Source organism: Nycticebus coucang, chromosome 2, assembly GCF_027406575.1.
Source record: "Nycticebus coucang isolate mNycCou1 chromosome 2, mNycCou1.pri, whole genome shotgun sequence".
Lineage (NCBI taxonomy): Eukaryota > Metazoa > Chordata > Mammalia > Primates > Lorisidae > Nycticebus > Nycticebus coucang.
Window position 1 is genome coordinate 16,147,034 of NC_069781.1, and position 16,249 is coordinate 16,163,282.

The window sequence follows — 16,249 nt, forward strand, 5'->3', positions numbered from 1 at the left end:
ACTGGCTCTCAGACTTGGCTGTACGTCACTGGGGCAGCTAATATTGATGGCTGGGGCCCAACTCAGAGATTCTGATTCAACTGGCATGAGGTAAAACTGGACATTGGGAGTTTTACAAGTTCCCCAGGTGATGGCAATTTGCCCTGTGATTTCCTAGGTATAGTTTTCTTCATTTTTTTTTTTTTTAATTTTCTGTTTTTTGTTTCAGGTTAATGTGAGGAAACAACCAGGTCACAATATTTATTAGGTAGAGTCTTTTCTTTGTATTTTTAATGTTTGGGATTTGCTAAACTTCTTGGATCTGTAAACCTTATACCTTTCTTTTAAAGCAAATTTTGGAAATTTTTGGCTATAATTTTCTTAAATTTTATTTTTGCTACATTTTCTCTCTATTTCTGGGAATCTAGTTACACTCATGTTAGATTGATTAATATTGTCTCCTAGGTCACTGAGGTTTTATTTATTTTATCAATCACTTCTCTTTTTCATTTTTCACATGGGATGCTTAATATTGATTTATCTTTCATTTCACTGACATCTTCTTCTGCAGAGTTCAATCTGTTTGTAAATCCATCCAATAATATATTTATTCCAAATATGGTACTTCCAAAGTTCTAAAATGTTCATTGTTTTTATAGCTTCCATTGCTTTGCTGAGAATTCCTATCATTCATGATTATTATTATCATTATTTAGACAGAGTCTTACTCAGTATCCCTGGGTGGAGTGCTGTGGCATCATAGCTCACAGCAACCTCGAACTCCTAGGCTCAAGTGATCCTCCTGTGTCAGGCTCCCGAGTAGTTGTAACTACAGGGACCACCACAATGCCCCGCTAATTTTTCTGTTTTTAGTAGAGATGGAGGTCTCACTCTTGCTTATGCTGATCTCAAACTCCTGAGCTCAAGCAATCTACCAGCCTTGGCCTCCCAGAGTGCTGGGATTACAGGTATGAGCCACCGTGCCTGGCCTCATTCATTCATTTAGATAAATTTTTCTATTAAATTCTTAAATATTTTCATAATAGTGGCTTTAAATATTTTCCTTATTGATCACTTTCAACATCTGGGGTATAGTGGTTTCCTGGGGGATAGAATATTGACTAAAAGGGGCTTAAGGAAAATTACTGGGGTCATGGATATGTTCTGATTTTTTTTTTTTTTTTGCTTTTGCATTTGATTTTTTGTTGAGACAGTCTCACTCTATGGCCCAGGTAAAGGGTAAAGTGCAGTGGCATCAACATAGCTCACAGCAACCTCAAACCTCTAGGTCCAAAGGATTCTCCTGCCTCAGCCTCCCAAGTAGCTGGGACTACAGTGCACACCACGACACCTAGCTAAGTGTTCTGTGTCTTAATTTAGGTGGTTGTTACACTTATATATACATGTATAACAAACCCAACAAAATATGCACTTAAATTATGTTTTATTAATATTTCACATAAATTGTAATTCAATTTAAAATTCATTATAAAGCTTTTAAAACTCCCCAAACAAAAGGAGCTTAAAAAAGAGGACATAATCTAGTCCCCTGGTAATGACAAAGAGAAGCTACTGGCATATGCATTGCTATGAATGCAACTATCTAGTTATTTCATCATCAAAAGAGAATCTGATGACATCGTCATTCACAGAAGGCTGAAATAATAAACATACAAGCTAGAGAGTCATGGAACAATTACTGGGTATCTGATTCGTGATGTTTCAAGAATCTCAAAATGTCCTGCCGGAAAACTTCCCTTTTCCCTTATGAAAACATAAGGAGAGGCTCCACATGTCTCCTTAAACTACTATACCATAATGTTAACAGTCTCCAATGAAGGATCTAGATGAGATTCATTTGTGATTTTATGAAAACAAAAGGTAAGATATTGTCCTTACTTTCAACCAAATCCACTTCCTTTTCTGCACGTAGACAATTTAATAGCATAGATTCAATAACACAAAGGAGTTTTGTAACCCTTATGGCAAAAAATCCAAGGTCAGTGCACAGATAACCTAAAATTTACAGCTGAGCCTTCAGTCTGTGATCTGAATCAATGGTATATTCAAATACTTTTGATAAAGGACATATATTTTATGCTGCTATCAATCTTATCATCTTTCTTGGAATGATCAACTTCATAATACCATGTAACTAAGAATAACATCTTCCTTCATACAGATACAACTCTTTAAAGTCCAGGTAAGTATTTTCATAAATACTTTTTTACTGACAACCTGCAGCCCCAGCCCCGTAACTCAGGCTGGAAAGTGGCATTTGTACATTTCTTTTCTGTGGGTAAAACCCTTTGGAATTTAGAAAAGACCAATGAAAGTTGTGAGATCTCTTGCAGCCTAATGTCTTAGGACTTTCTTCAGCTAGCTCAAATATAACGAGGTGCCACCACTGACTCATTCTATTTTCATAGAGACATCTAAAGAGTAGCAGTCTCTTAATTACTAGTCAGTAACTATTAAATCATCTAGTTTAAGTCACAGAGAGAGCAGGCTTTACCACAACTTACTCTGTACACACTGCATTTTTATTTAATCTACTTTCTTCTGTTTATTTTTCCTCCCAGGAAAGAATGATATACAAAAGAAACATAATTCTATTATTATTGATTTTATTGTCTCTATGGGCCTTGCCTAGGGAGTATTCTTTCAGGTAATTATAAAATCTTAATGAATTTTTTTTCTGATGTTTGGTAAGGTATGTCAAAAAGGTGATGAGCTCAACCCCTGAATAAATAAGCATCCAAATATATCAATCCAAATACATCAGCAAAACACAATTTTCCATATCCAAATCCTTTGTTTCTAGTGGGATTGTGGCTAACGATAATTTTTGTAGCCCCATATGAATGAGGAGAAGAAATATTAAGCCAGTAGTTAACGGCGGCCGTGTAATGCTAGTAAATGTTATAGAGAAACTGACATTTTAAAATGGCATTTTCTTTAAGAAACCTCCTTGATTGGATGACTTTAGGTACTACATGTAGTTATTTGTCCTACAAATTAGAGGCATGTAAAAAGATCTCATTGGCAATTAGCAAATTTCACTCTTCTAAGGATGTTAAGCTTCTCTTTGGGTCCCAAAGAATTAGGTTGTGGACGTTGTTGTTTTTAAGATACAGCATATGAGATCCTAAACTGTAATGCTTCATATCATATTCATTACTGTGTCCCTATAACCAACAATGTTCCTGGCACATAGTATGTGTTCAAGAAATATTTGGTAATATTAGGGAATAAAATGGATGGATTGATGGATTCTAGCTCTAGTCACCTTATATGTGAAAAACCTGTATATACATTTAAAAGTAATAAAATGTTCTTCATTTATCCTAAGCACACAGAAACTACGGAAGATGTATCATTGCTGGTAAGTCTTTATTTTCAAGTATGTTGTGACACTTTGAGAACAAAACCAGTTGGAAGGAATAGAATGTCTGTGGGTCCTTGATTCCTTCAGGCAGAGTAAAGCAAAGCAATTTTACAAACATAGTTTGGAGATAATCCGCTTCAGGTCAGAGTGCTAGGAACCAAAGCCAGAGTAGACTGGAGAGTCCCATCACTGATAGAAGGGTGAGAAATCGTTAAAGGGAACAAATTAGAGAAGCCGGGACATAGCCCCCAGGAGCCTTGGGTCTTTTAAAGCTCTGGGCAAATAAAGAGGAGTAAAGACATGTCCTTAGACTGTATTATCCACATGCCTTATACAAATTATACTATCAGAAGCTGTCCTGGGCCTTTTGGCTGGAAACGCCATCTTCCAGTAATTCACCAAAATGACAAACACAAAGGGAAAGAGGAGAGGAGCCCTATACATGTTCTCTAGGCCTTTTAGAAAACATGGAGTTGTTCCTTTGGCCACATACACGCGAAACAACAAGAAAGGTGATATTGTAGACGTCAAGGGAATGGGTACTGTTCAAAAAGGCATGCCACACAAATGTAACCATGACAAAACTGGAAGAGTCTACAATGTTACCCAGCATGCTGTTGGCATTGTTGTAAACAAACAAGTTAAGGGCAAGATTCTGGCCAAGGGGATTAATGTTCGTATTGAGCATATTAAGCACTCTAAGAGCTGAGATAGCTTCCTGAAATGCATGAATGAAAATGATCAGAAAGAGAAGGAAGCCAAAGAGAAAGGTACCTGGGTTCAACTGAAGCGCCAGCCTGCGCCACCCAGAGAAGCCCACTTTGTGAGAACCAATGGAAAGGAGCCTGAGCTTCTGGAACCCATTCCCTATGAATTCAATTCATGGCATAATAGGCATATAGCATAGCACATAGGATAACCAACCATGCTGGAACCTATTTATTCCCCATAAGTTCATAGCATAATAGGTGTACAGCATAGCACACAGAATAACCAAGAAACCCTAGGTAATTCAAGGTGCTGGAACCTATTCCCCAGGAATTCATGGCATAATAGTCATACAAAGCTTTGTCACGTTCAATGGCAAGGCACCTCCCTGAGCTACTGGAACCTTTCCCCTATGAATTTGTGGCATAATAGGTATTAAAAATAGAAGCCTACTACTACTTCAAAAAAAAAAAAAAAAAGACTGTCCTGGGAGGAAAATATTCCCAAAGATTATACAAGATTTAATATTAAAATATGTTCTTCAATTCTTCCTTTACTCATGGGAACCCACATAGTGTAGTGAAGAGCAACTCTCTTTTCTGAGGCTTGGTGCCTCCATTTCCTTATCTGGCAAAACAGGGATAATAATTTTACCAATCTCATATGGGTGCTATGTAGATTAAATCAGGTAATACTTAGGGAAGTATTCAGCAAGTATTAAATATTAATACAGTAAATCTAACCTCCTCTGGCAGCGTGGAGGACACTTCCTTTAGGAAGAGGTATTTAAAATGAGATTTGAGGGCGGCGCCTGTGGCTCAGTGAGTAGGGCGCCGGCCCCATATGCCGAGGGTAGCGGGTTCAAACCCAGCCCCGGCCAAACTGCAACAAAAAAATAGCCGGGCGTTGTGGCGGGCGCCTGTAGTCCCAGCTACTCGGGAGGCTGAGGCAAGAGAATCGCGTAAGCCCAAGAGTTAGAGGTTGCTGTGAGCCGTGTGACGCCACGGCACTCTACCTGAGGGCGGGACAGTGAGACTCTGTCTCTACAAAAAAAATAAAAAATAAAAAAAATAAAATGAGATTTGAATTAGCTGGTTGAAGTTGCGGCATGCTTAAGGAAATAAAAAAAGGGTCAGTGAGCCTGGAAAATTATAACGATAAGGGCTTGGTAGGAGATGTGGTTGGAATAGTGTAAAGGCCCAGGCCATGCAAGACATGTGGACATGATCCCCAGGACAATAGGAAGCCACCGAACACTGTTAAACAGGATAAAGATGTGGCAACACCGAAGCTTAAGAAACATCACATTGAAAGCAGAGTGGAAATATAGAGAGTGGGTTAAAAGGGAGCAAATGTAAGGACAGGCAGAGAGGGAAGCACCTTGCTAATTCTGAATAATGGAACTATGGAGATTCATAGACACATCGTCTATTTTTGCTTGTGAACCTTCGAGATTTTTTTATACTCCAAAGTCTTTTTTTTTTTTTTAAGCATTCAAACAATAAGACCAATTAGGAGGCTATTCCAATAGTTCAGACAAGAGACAATGGTGACTTGAAGTCATGAGTGGCAGAGAATGGAGATAATAGATTTGAGAGATGCTCTGTAGGTAAAAACACCAGCAGGATTTGATGATGGATTTGATATCAGGATTTAGAGAGTGCTCTGAGTATAGAAAGACTCTCGTGTTTCTTTCTGCCTTGGTCATCCAGGTGGATTCAGTAAGATAATGTACCATTTAAGAGCAGACACTTTTAGGGGGAGATGTTGACTAAAATGAAACATCTTCATTTTGTGGTGTCTGCAAAAACCAAGTAAAGAACTTTAGAACACAGTTGTATATTTGAGCCTTAAGTTCATGGAAGAAATCTAAGTTGTACATAAACTTTGAAGCCACAGGAAGGTGACAGAAGAGAGCATCATGTGATAAAAGAGAAGAGCTAGGAGAAATCCTTCCGAGAATAAATGTCAGATTAAGGTTGCTAAGAAAATAGGATATTTAAGCCTAACCTTAGACAGAAAGTAAAGTGTGAAAGAAGGAAAAAATCCTGGCACTATAGGTAAGTTTGCAGGAGAGGCTGCAGAAAGTTTAGAGAGTGTTCATCTGATGGCTGCTATTTTCCCTCTGAATTAGAAGAATGAGAATTAGAACTACAGGAACCCATAAATATTTCTGGGCAGCACAGAGAGTTAAGTTTAAGTTGGAAGCAATGTTTGTCATTATTTTTCTCACTGCTTCTCTCATTTTTAATTTTGCATCTTGTTATAATAAAGCTCATGACTCAATACTTAATGATTTCAAACTCTAGCAGATATAATATGACTATTTGCATTCTTTTTCTTTGTAGGTCTCAGAAAAATCAACCAGAATTACAGCTGTCAGACTGGTTTTATCCCATGTAAGAATCCAAATCTTGCAAGTGTGCAATTAATCCATAGATGTTAATAGATGACAACAATATCACTGCTGGCATTCCAAATGTTGGAGAGTAGATAGGTCTTTGATTACAACATTTCAAAAAGTAAGCACTGGCCAAGACCCCCTGGGCCAGGACATCTGGATGCACATCCTCTCATAGGAGTTCAAATTGCATAAACTCAATAGTCCAAGAAGAATGGGGAAGCAACCCTGTAACCAAGCTGCAAGTGGAAAGGGGTTCCTCCTTAAACAGGAACCTTACCCAACTGCCTGGGATCTGGCAGACAAAGGGAGATAAAGGCTGCAAAAATTACACACATACACAGTTCTGACCCATGAGAAACAACACCGTACCAGCCCCTCATGAGGCTAACAGGCGTCATCTCAAGCCCAGCATTTGGGGCTATTTATTTAGAAAGTTGGGGGTAATGTTTATACAAGGCAAAAAGTGAAAAGGTAACAGCTTCATGCTTCAATTAAACAGGCAGTTTTTTGTCTAGGGAAGAAAGTTATCAGGCTGAATGACAAGGCAGTACTAACCTACCAATTAAAGAATATTTTGGAGTATCTGCAGGAGCAACTGTCAATTACTTCCAGTTTTATTCAGATCCTCGTCTCTAAGCTGCTGAACTCTAACTAGACATTTCCCAGACTATTTTATTATCTACTCTGCTGGACATGCCAACCCCCCTTCACCATCACAGGCATGCATTACAGTGGAGGAGATGGAACTCAGGGCCATAACCCACTCCAGATTTCAGGGTGGAATGTTTCACCCAGAGGATGGCAGGCCAAAAGTGTGAGAATGTATTTGAGATAGATTTGATTGATTCTCCTCACTTCACCAATGAGAGAACTGAAGCCCCAGGAGGATAGGTGGGCTGTCCATGCACTTCCTGTTTATGGTCCAACAGCCTTCCTCTCTGCTTCGTATTCTCCCTCTATCCACATATCTTTCACCCAAAGGCTCTAGGCTTCAAGGAATTCCCCTAATTGATACTTTGAAAGGTGTCCAGGTTCAGATCAGGACCAAATAATAGCCCGTGATTTATCTCATAAGATTTGTCATAGTCCAACCAGGGCATAGAAAGTACACCAATTATTTAAACAGAGAATTGTTAACCATTACCAGTTTAACGTTATTAACTAGGTAATGAAAGGACTGAAATGAGAACACTAAGTTTAAGGGGTCATGGAAGTAACTATAGGAACTAACTATTCCTTCTAAGACTGAGGACGCAAACAGAAGAGACTGGAATTGTCAAACTTTAGAAAATTAGAGAAGAAGCTCATGGAGCTTAAACTTTGATTCCACTGAACTGGTACTGGTGGCTGTGAGCCCTGTAGAGACCTCTTGGAGCTGGAGAGACACCTTGAGCCTGGTTTTTTTTTTTGTTTTTTTTTTGTAGAGACAGAGTGTCACTTTATGCCCTTCGGGTAGAGTGCCATGGCCTCACACAGCTCACAGCAACTTCCAACTCCTGGGCTTAAGCGATTCTCTTGCCTCAGCCTCCCGAGTAGCTGGGACGACAGGAGCCCGCCACCATGCCCAGCTATTTTTTGGTTGCAGTTCAGCCGGGGCCGGGTTTGAACCCGCCACCCTTGGTATGTGGGGCCGGCGCCTTACCGACTGAGCCACAGGCGCCGCCCGAGCCTGGTTTTTTAAATGTTGGAAAAACTAAAAATTAGATTCATCTGCTGCTCTGGGAATGGACCTCTGTCATTGGGTGAAGAAGCATTTGCTGGGGTGGAATTTGCGGAACAGGAAGCAGACAAGAAATTTACAGAAAACAGGAAAAGAGCAAGTTTCTTCCTCCCCCAGCCTTGTAATTGTCCTTCGGTGCCCTCTCTTGGCAGAGTCTACCAGCCTCCAGCTGGCAAAGGAGAAACATGGTTTCAGAGTTCTAGCCCCAGAATATTCAAGCAGAATATATTGTACCACTGTGGGTTTAGTTATGAAAGACGATGGCTTAATTTTGGGCACAGCATCCCACTAACAAGATCAGTAAGGTGTATCACACAACTCCTTTTGTGATTCATCACAACTGGACAAAAGAGAAAACTAATCATTTCAATAGATTCCTAATAGGGTGCTGAGAAAATTCAATTCCCATTGCATTTTTTTTCATTACCATCCACGCGGAACACCTTTTTACGTGAATATTGGCCATTTGATATCCACTTTTGTAAAGTGTTAGTTCCGATCTCCTGTTTTTCTCTTCCGTTTGGATTGTCTCTGTCTTACAGACTTGAAAGAGTCCTCTCTATATTTTAGATACAATCCAATTGTCAGCTATTCATGTTATGGATTATTTTCTCTCTGTACCTTACTATTGCTTTAATTGAGGTAAAATGCACATAACATAAAATTCACCATTTAACCATTCAAAAATGTACAGTTCAGTGGATTTTAGTATGTCTGTTGTCAACATTGTGCAACTGTCATGACCATCTAATTTCAGAACATCTTTACACACCAAAAAGAAACATTATATTCATTAAGCAGTAACTCCTCATTCCTTTATTCACTCAGTCCTTGGCAAACACTTATCTGTTTTCCATATTTATAGATTTGCTTATTCTGGACATTTCATATGCATGAATACCCTGACTTCTTTCGCTTAGCATATTTTCAAGGTTTAACTTCGCCTCTGTCTTCACATGGCCTTCTTCTCTATCTCTCCTCTGTGTCTTTTTTCGTCATCTAATAAAGACAATTATCACTGGAATTAGGGGCCACCCTAATTGAGTATGACCTCATCTTAACTAATTACATCTATAAAGACCTCATTTCCAAATTAGGTAACATTCCAAAGTTCTAGGTGGATTTGTGCAAACACTATTCAATCCACTACATGCAGGGATTATATTAAACCTGTAGATCACTTTGGTGGTGCACTGCCATCCAGGAATGTGGCTGTCTTTCCATTTATTCATGTCTTTAACTTCTTTCAATAATGGGGGTTTTTTGTTTGTTTGTTTGTTTGTTTGTTTTGCTTTTATTATACAAATCTGTGCCTCTTTGGTCAAATTTTTCCCTACATTTTTATTCTTTTTAAAGCTATTATTAATTTTATTTTTGGAATTTTCACTTCCAGTATATGGAGGAAACCCAGGACTTTCACATGTCGATTTTGTATCCTGAAATATCTATTAGCTCTAATAGATTTTTTGTTGATTTGTTAGAGTTTTCTATACATAAGATCACATCATCTACTAGCAGAGATAGTTTTACTTCTTTCTTTCTAATTCAGATGTATTTTCTTTCTCTTGTCTAACTGTTCTGGCTATAATTTCCAGTAAAATGTTGAATAGAAGTGGTAAAAGTGAGCGTCCTTATCTCATTCTGGGCTTAGAGGGAAAACTCAGTCACTCACATTAAGAACAATGTTAGTTGTTTTTCATAGATTCCTTTTATCTTGTTGAAAAAGTTCCCCTCTATTGCCAGTTCGTTGAATATTTTTGTCAGGAAGGGGGATGGGATTTTGGCAAATGTATTTTCTGTATCAACTGAGATGATCATATTGTTTTGTTCTTTATTCTATGAATATGGTGTTCTACATTGATTAATATTTGTGTCATTAATATTTGTGTAATTAATATTAAAATGGTGGGATTTTAATATGCTACTGGATTCAGTTTGCTATATTTTGTTGGAGATTATCCATTTATATTTGTAAGGGATATCAGTCTGTAGTTTCATTTTCTTGTGATGTCTTTGTCTAGCTTTGGTAATGGGATAATGTTGGCCTCAAATAATGAGTTAGAAAGTGTTCCTCCCTCTTCTAATTTTTAAAAGACTTTATTTAAGAATGATTGGTGTTAATTTTTCTTTAAATGTTTGGTAGATTTCACCAGCAAGATCATCTGGTTCTGGGCTTTTCTTTCTTGGAAGGTTTTTGATTACTACTTCAGTCTCTTTACTTGTTATAAATCTATTCAAATTTTCTATTTCCTCTTAAGCCAATTTAGAAAGTTTGTATACTTCTGGGAATTGTCCCATTTCATCTAGGATATCTAATTTATTGGTGTATAATTATCATATTATTCTCTTAGAATCTTTTTTTTTTTTGAGACAGAGCCTCAAGCTCTCACCCTGAGTAGAGTGCTGTGGCATCACAGCTCACAGCAACCTCCAACTCCTGGGCTGAAGCGATTCTCCTGCCTCTGCCTCCCAAGTAACTGGGACTACAGGCACCCACCACAACACCCAGCTATTTTTTTTTTGGTTGCAGCCGTCATTGATGCTTGGCGGGCCCAGGCTGGATTTGAACCCGCCAGCTCAGGTGTATGTGGCTGGCGCCTTAGCCCCTTGAGCCACAGGTGCCGAGCCTTATAATCTTTTTTATTTCTGTAAGATCCATGGATTTGTTAGAATTTTCTATAAATGAAATCACATCATCTACTAGTAGAGATAGTTTTACTTCCCCGCTTCCATTTCTGATTTTAATAATTTGAGTCATCTCTTTTTTTCTTGGCCAGGCTGGCTAACGTTAGTCAATTTTGTTGATTTTTTTTTCAAAAACCCAAATTTGGTTTCATTGAATCTATTTTCTTTTCTCTGTTTCAATTATCCAAAAGATAGTAAATAATAAAAATAGGAGCAGAGATAAAGGAATAATATGACAATTACACACCAATAAATTAGATATCCTAGATAAAAGGATTATACATATCCATGAAACATCATAGTGACTTTTCAATACATATAATTTATAGTGATGAGATCAGCGTAATTCACATATCCATTATCTCAAATATGTATCATTTCTTTGAATAGGGAACACTCAATATCCTCCCTCTATTTAAAACTATATAATATACTCAACTATAGTCCTTCTACAGTGCTTTAGAACACTTTAATTCATTCCTCCTTTTTAGCTGTAATTTTCCATCCTTTAACAAATCTCTCCTTATCCCTCCCTCCCCATATCCCTCCCAGTCTGTAGTATCCTCTGTTCCACTTTTTGCTTCCATGAGACCAACTTTCTTGAGCTTCCACATATGAGTGAGAATATGTGCTCTTGAACTTTTTGTTTCTGGCCTATTTCACTATATCCTCCAGTTCCATCTGTATTGCCATAAAGGACAGGACTTCACTTTTTAATGGCTAAATAGTATTCCATTGTGTATATATACCACTTTTTTTTTTTGCAGTTTTTGGCCGGGGCTGGGTTTGAACCCGCCACCTCCGGCATATGGGGCTGGCGCCCTACTCCTTTGAGCCACAGGCATCACCCTATACCACATTTTCTTTATCCATTAATTTGTTGTTGGACACCCAGGCTGACTCCATCTTAGCTATTGTGAATAGTGCTACAATAAACATGGGGGTGTAGCTGTCTCTTTCATATATTAATTTTGGATAAATGCCTGTGAGCGGGATTGCTGGATCATATGGTAGTTCTATTTGTAGTTTGTTTGTTTTTTTTTTTTAGGGAACATCATACTATTCTCCATAGTAGCTGTACTAGTTTACATTCCCACCTACAATGTGTAATAATTCCCTCCTCTGTGTATCATCATCAGAAATTGTTATTTTTTGTCTTTTGGATAATAGTCATCCTAATAGCCAATGGCTGGTATCTCATTGTGGTTCTGGTTTGCATTTCTCTGATGATTAATAATGGAGAGTATTTCTCCCATATATTGGTGACTATTTTTATGTCTTCTTTTGAGATACATCATTCAGATACTTTCCTCAGGTTTTTTTCTTTTTTGAGACACAGTCTTGCTTTGTCACCTGGGCTAGGAGCCACGGCCTCAGCCTAGCTCACTGCAACCTCAAACTCCTGGGTTCAAGTGATCCTCCTGTCTCAGCCTTCTGAGTAGCTGGGATTACAGGTGTGTACTACCATGCCTGGCTAATTTTTCTATTTTTCATAGAGATGGGATCTCACTCTTGACCTCAAGTAATCCTCCTGCCTTGGCCTCCCAGAGGCCAGTTTTCTCATTTTTAAATCAGATTTTATGTGTCAAGATGTTTGAGTTCCTTGTATATTTTGGATAGTAATTCTTGGTTTGGTGAGTAGATTAATGTAGGCATGAGCCACCATGCCCAGCCAACATTGCCATTTTATTTATTTACTTTTTTTTTTTTTTTTAGAGACAGAGTCTCACTTTATTGCCCTCCATAGAGTGCATGGCAACACAGCTCACAGCAACCTCCAACTCCTGGGCTTAGGTGAGTCTCTTGCCTCAGCCTCCCGAGTAGCTGGAACTACAGGTGCCCACCACAATGCCTGGCTATTTTTTGTTACAGTTTGGCTGGGGCTGGGTTCGAACCTGCCACCCTCGGTATATAGGGCCAGTACCCTACCCACTGAGCCACAGGCACTGCCCCAACATTGCCATTTTAAAAGTATTAATTCTTCTGATCTGTAACCATGGGATGATTTTTATTTATTTATATCCTCTTCAGTTTTTCTCATCAGTGCTTTGTAATTTTCCTGGTAGCGATCTTTCCCCTCCTTGGCTAAATTTATTCCTAAGGTTGCTTGTTTTATAGCTATCGTAAATGAGAATGCCTTCTTGATTTTCTTTTCAGCTAATTTTTTCTGCATAAATAGAAATGCTACTGATTTTTGTATGTTTGTTTGCATCCTGTGACTTTACTGAATTTCTTTATCAGCTTTAAGAGATTGTTGGTGGAATCTTTAGCCTCTTCTCATCTGCAAACAGGATTGATTTGACTTCCTCTTTTCTAATTTTGTTGCCCTTTTTTCGGTCTTACCTAATAGCTCAATCTAGGACTTGCAGTGTTCAGTAAGAGTGGTGAGTGGGCATCCTTGTCTCATTCCAGTTCTTAGAAGAAAAGCTTTCAGCTTTTTCTCATTCAGTATATTAGCTGTGGGTTTATAGGACCTTTATTATGTTGAGATGTAGGTTGATGCAAAAGTAATTGTGGTTTTGGATCATGAATTTTAAATAATTACAACTAGGCTCAAACATATCTTTATTAATCAAAATGGAACCATTACAATCAACACAATGTATACGAGAAATAAGTTTGTTGATTCCTGTAGCATAAAAATCTGTGCTTCAGGATTTGATGAACTCTTAGAAAGCATTTTCTGCATCCCACTAGTTGTGGAAGTGTCTTCCCTATAAGAAGTTGTCAAGATACTTGAAGAAGTGGTAGTCAGTCGGTAAGAGGCAGGTGAATATGGCCAATGAGGCAAAACTTTACAGCCCAATTCATTAAACTTTTGAAGCACTGGTTGTAGGACAAGCAGTTAAGAGTTGTTGTGGAGAACTGGGCCCTTTCTGTTGACCAGTGCCAGCTGCAGGTGGTGTGGTTTTCAGTGCATCTCATCAATTTGCTGAGCATACTTCTCAGACGTGATGGTTTTACTGGGATTCAGAAAGCTGTAATGGATCAGATCAGCAGCACCACCAGACAGCATGACCTTTTTTGGGTGCAAGTTTGGCTTTGGAAAGTGCTTTGGAGTTTCTTCTTGATTGATCTGGTTGTCACCGGGTTGTTGTATTAAATCCACTTTTCTTCTTCTTTTTTTTTTTTCTTGTGGTTTTTGGCCGGGGCTGGGTTTGAACCTGCCACCTCTGGCATATGGGACCAGCGCCCTACTCCTTGAGCCACAGGTGCCGCCCTAAATCCACTTTTCATCACATGTCACAATCTGATCAAAAAATAGTTTGTTGCTGTGTAGACTAAGGGATGATGACACTTGAAAATGATGATTGTTCTAATTTTTGGTCAGCTGATGAGACACCCCCTTATCAAGATTTTTTACCTTTCCAATTTGCTTCAAATGCCTCGTGACCATAGAATGGTGGATGTCGAGTTCTTCAGCAACTTCTCACGTAGTTGCCAGAGGACCAACTTCAATGATTGTTGGTTGTTGTCAACTTCTGATGGCTGGCCACTATTCTCCTCATCTTCAAGGCTCTCATCTCTTCGGCAAAACTTCTTGAACAACCATTGCATTGTAAATTTATTAGCAGTTTCTCGGCCAAATGCATTATTGATGTGAGTTGCCTCTGTTGCTTTCTGACCCATTTTAGACTCAAATAAGAAAATCGCTTGAATTTGCTTTTTGTCTAACATCATTTCCATACTCTGAAATACATATAAAATAAACAGCAAGTAAAAAATCATTAGCAAAAAAAGTGAGAAATCCATATTAAAATGATGTATAACAATCACATTTCTATAACAATGTATTCCATTGTCAAATGGCAAATTTCAATAATGCAAAAACCACAATTACTTTTGCACCAACCTGATACTTTTCTTCTATACCTAATTTATTGACAATTGTTTTGTTATGAAGGAATGTTGAATTTTATTAGTTTTTCTGCATCTCATCAGTTTTTCTGCATCTATTGTGATAATCATAGTTTTTGTCATTATATATTATTATTATAGTTAATTTGTCCTTCTATATATAGACAAAAATTATTATATTTTGTCTATATATATAGAAGGACAAAAACTACATAATTATCACAATAGATGATTAAAAAATTTATATATTGTTGTTAAATTCAATTTATCAGTTGAGGATTTTTGCATCTATATTCATGAAGAATATTGGTCTGTAGTTTTCTTCTTGTGTCCTTGGTTTGGTACCAGTGTTATGCTGGCCTCATAGAATGAGGTAGGATAAATTCTCCCTGCTTCAATTTTTGGTACAGTTTGAGAAAAATTTTTATTAGTTATTCTTATTGTTGTTGTTTGAGACAGTCTTACTTTGATGCCCTTGGTAGAGTGCCATGGCATCATAGCTCACAGCAACCTCAAACTCTTGGGCTCGAGCAATCCTCTTGCCTCGAGCAATCCTCTTGCCTCAGCTTCCCCAGTAGCTGAAACTACAGGTGCCCACCACAATGCCTGGCTATTTAGAGACAAGGTCTCGGTCTTGCTCAGGCTAGTCTCAAACTCCTGAGCTCAAGCAATCCACCCAACTCAGCTACCCAGAGTACTAGGATTACAGGCATGAGTCACCGAGCCTGGGCTAGTAATAATTATTCTTTAAATGTTTGGTAGAATGCAGTGGTGAAGCCAATCCAATCCTGGATTTGTCTTTATTGAGATATTTTTTATTTTTGATTAAATCTCATTATTTGTTATTGGTCTAGTCAGGTTTTCTATTTCTTTCTAGTTCAATCTTGATAGTTTGGATGTATACAGGAATTTATCCATTCCTTCTAGGTTTTTAAATTTTTTAAATTTTTTATTTTTTTTATTAAATCATAGCTGTGTACAATAATGCAATCATGAGGTACAATGTACTGGTTTTATATACAGTTTGAAATATTTTCATGAACTGGTTAACATAGCCTTCATGGCATTTTCTTATTGTGTTCAGACTTTTATATTTAAAATTTACTAGCCTATAGTTGTTCATAGTACTCTCTAATTATCTTTGTAATGCTGTAGTGTCTTTGTGATGTCTCCTTTTTGTTTCTGATTTTATTTATTCAGATCTTACTTTTTTCTTAGTCTAGATGATAGTTTGTTGATTTTATTTATCTTTTTAAGGAACTTTTTGTTTTATTGGTAATTTGTTTTTTTGTCTCAATTTCTCTTCTCTTCTTTTTTTTTGAAACAGAGTCTCACTTTGTCACTCTCAGTAGAGTACTGTGGTGTCACAGCTCACAGCAACCTCAAACTCTTAGGCTTAAGTGATTCTCTTGCCTCAGTCTCCCAAGTAGCTAGGACTACAGTGCCTGCCACAATGACTGGCTATTTTTAGAGATGAATGATGCTGTTCCTCAGGCTGGTTTTGAAC

The 16,249-nt window shown here is 37.9% G+C and overlaps 1 pseudogene; it reads right to left on the minus strand.

Annotated features, from left to right (window-relative positions):
* Positions 1-13,624: 13,624 nt before the first annotated feature.
* LOC128574538 (histone-lysine N-methyltransferase SETMAR-like) lies at positions 13,625-14,571 on the minus strand (annotated as a pseudogene).
* Positions 14,572-16,249: the final 1,678 nt, after the last annotated feature.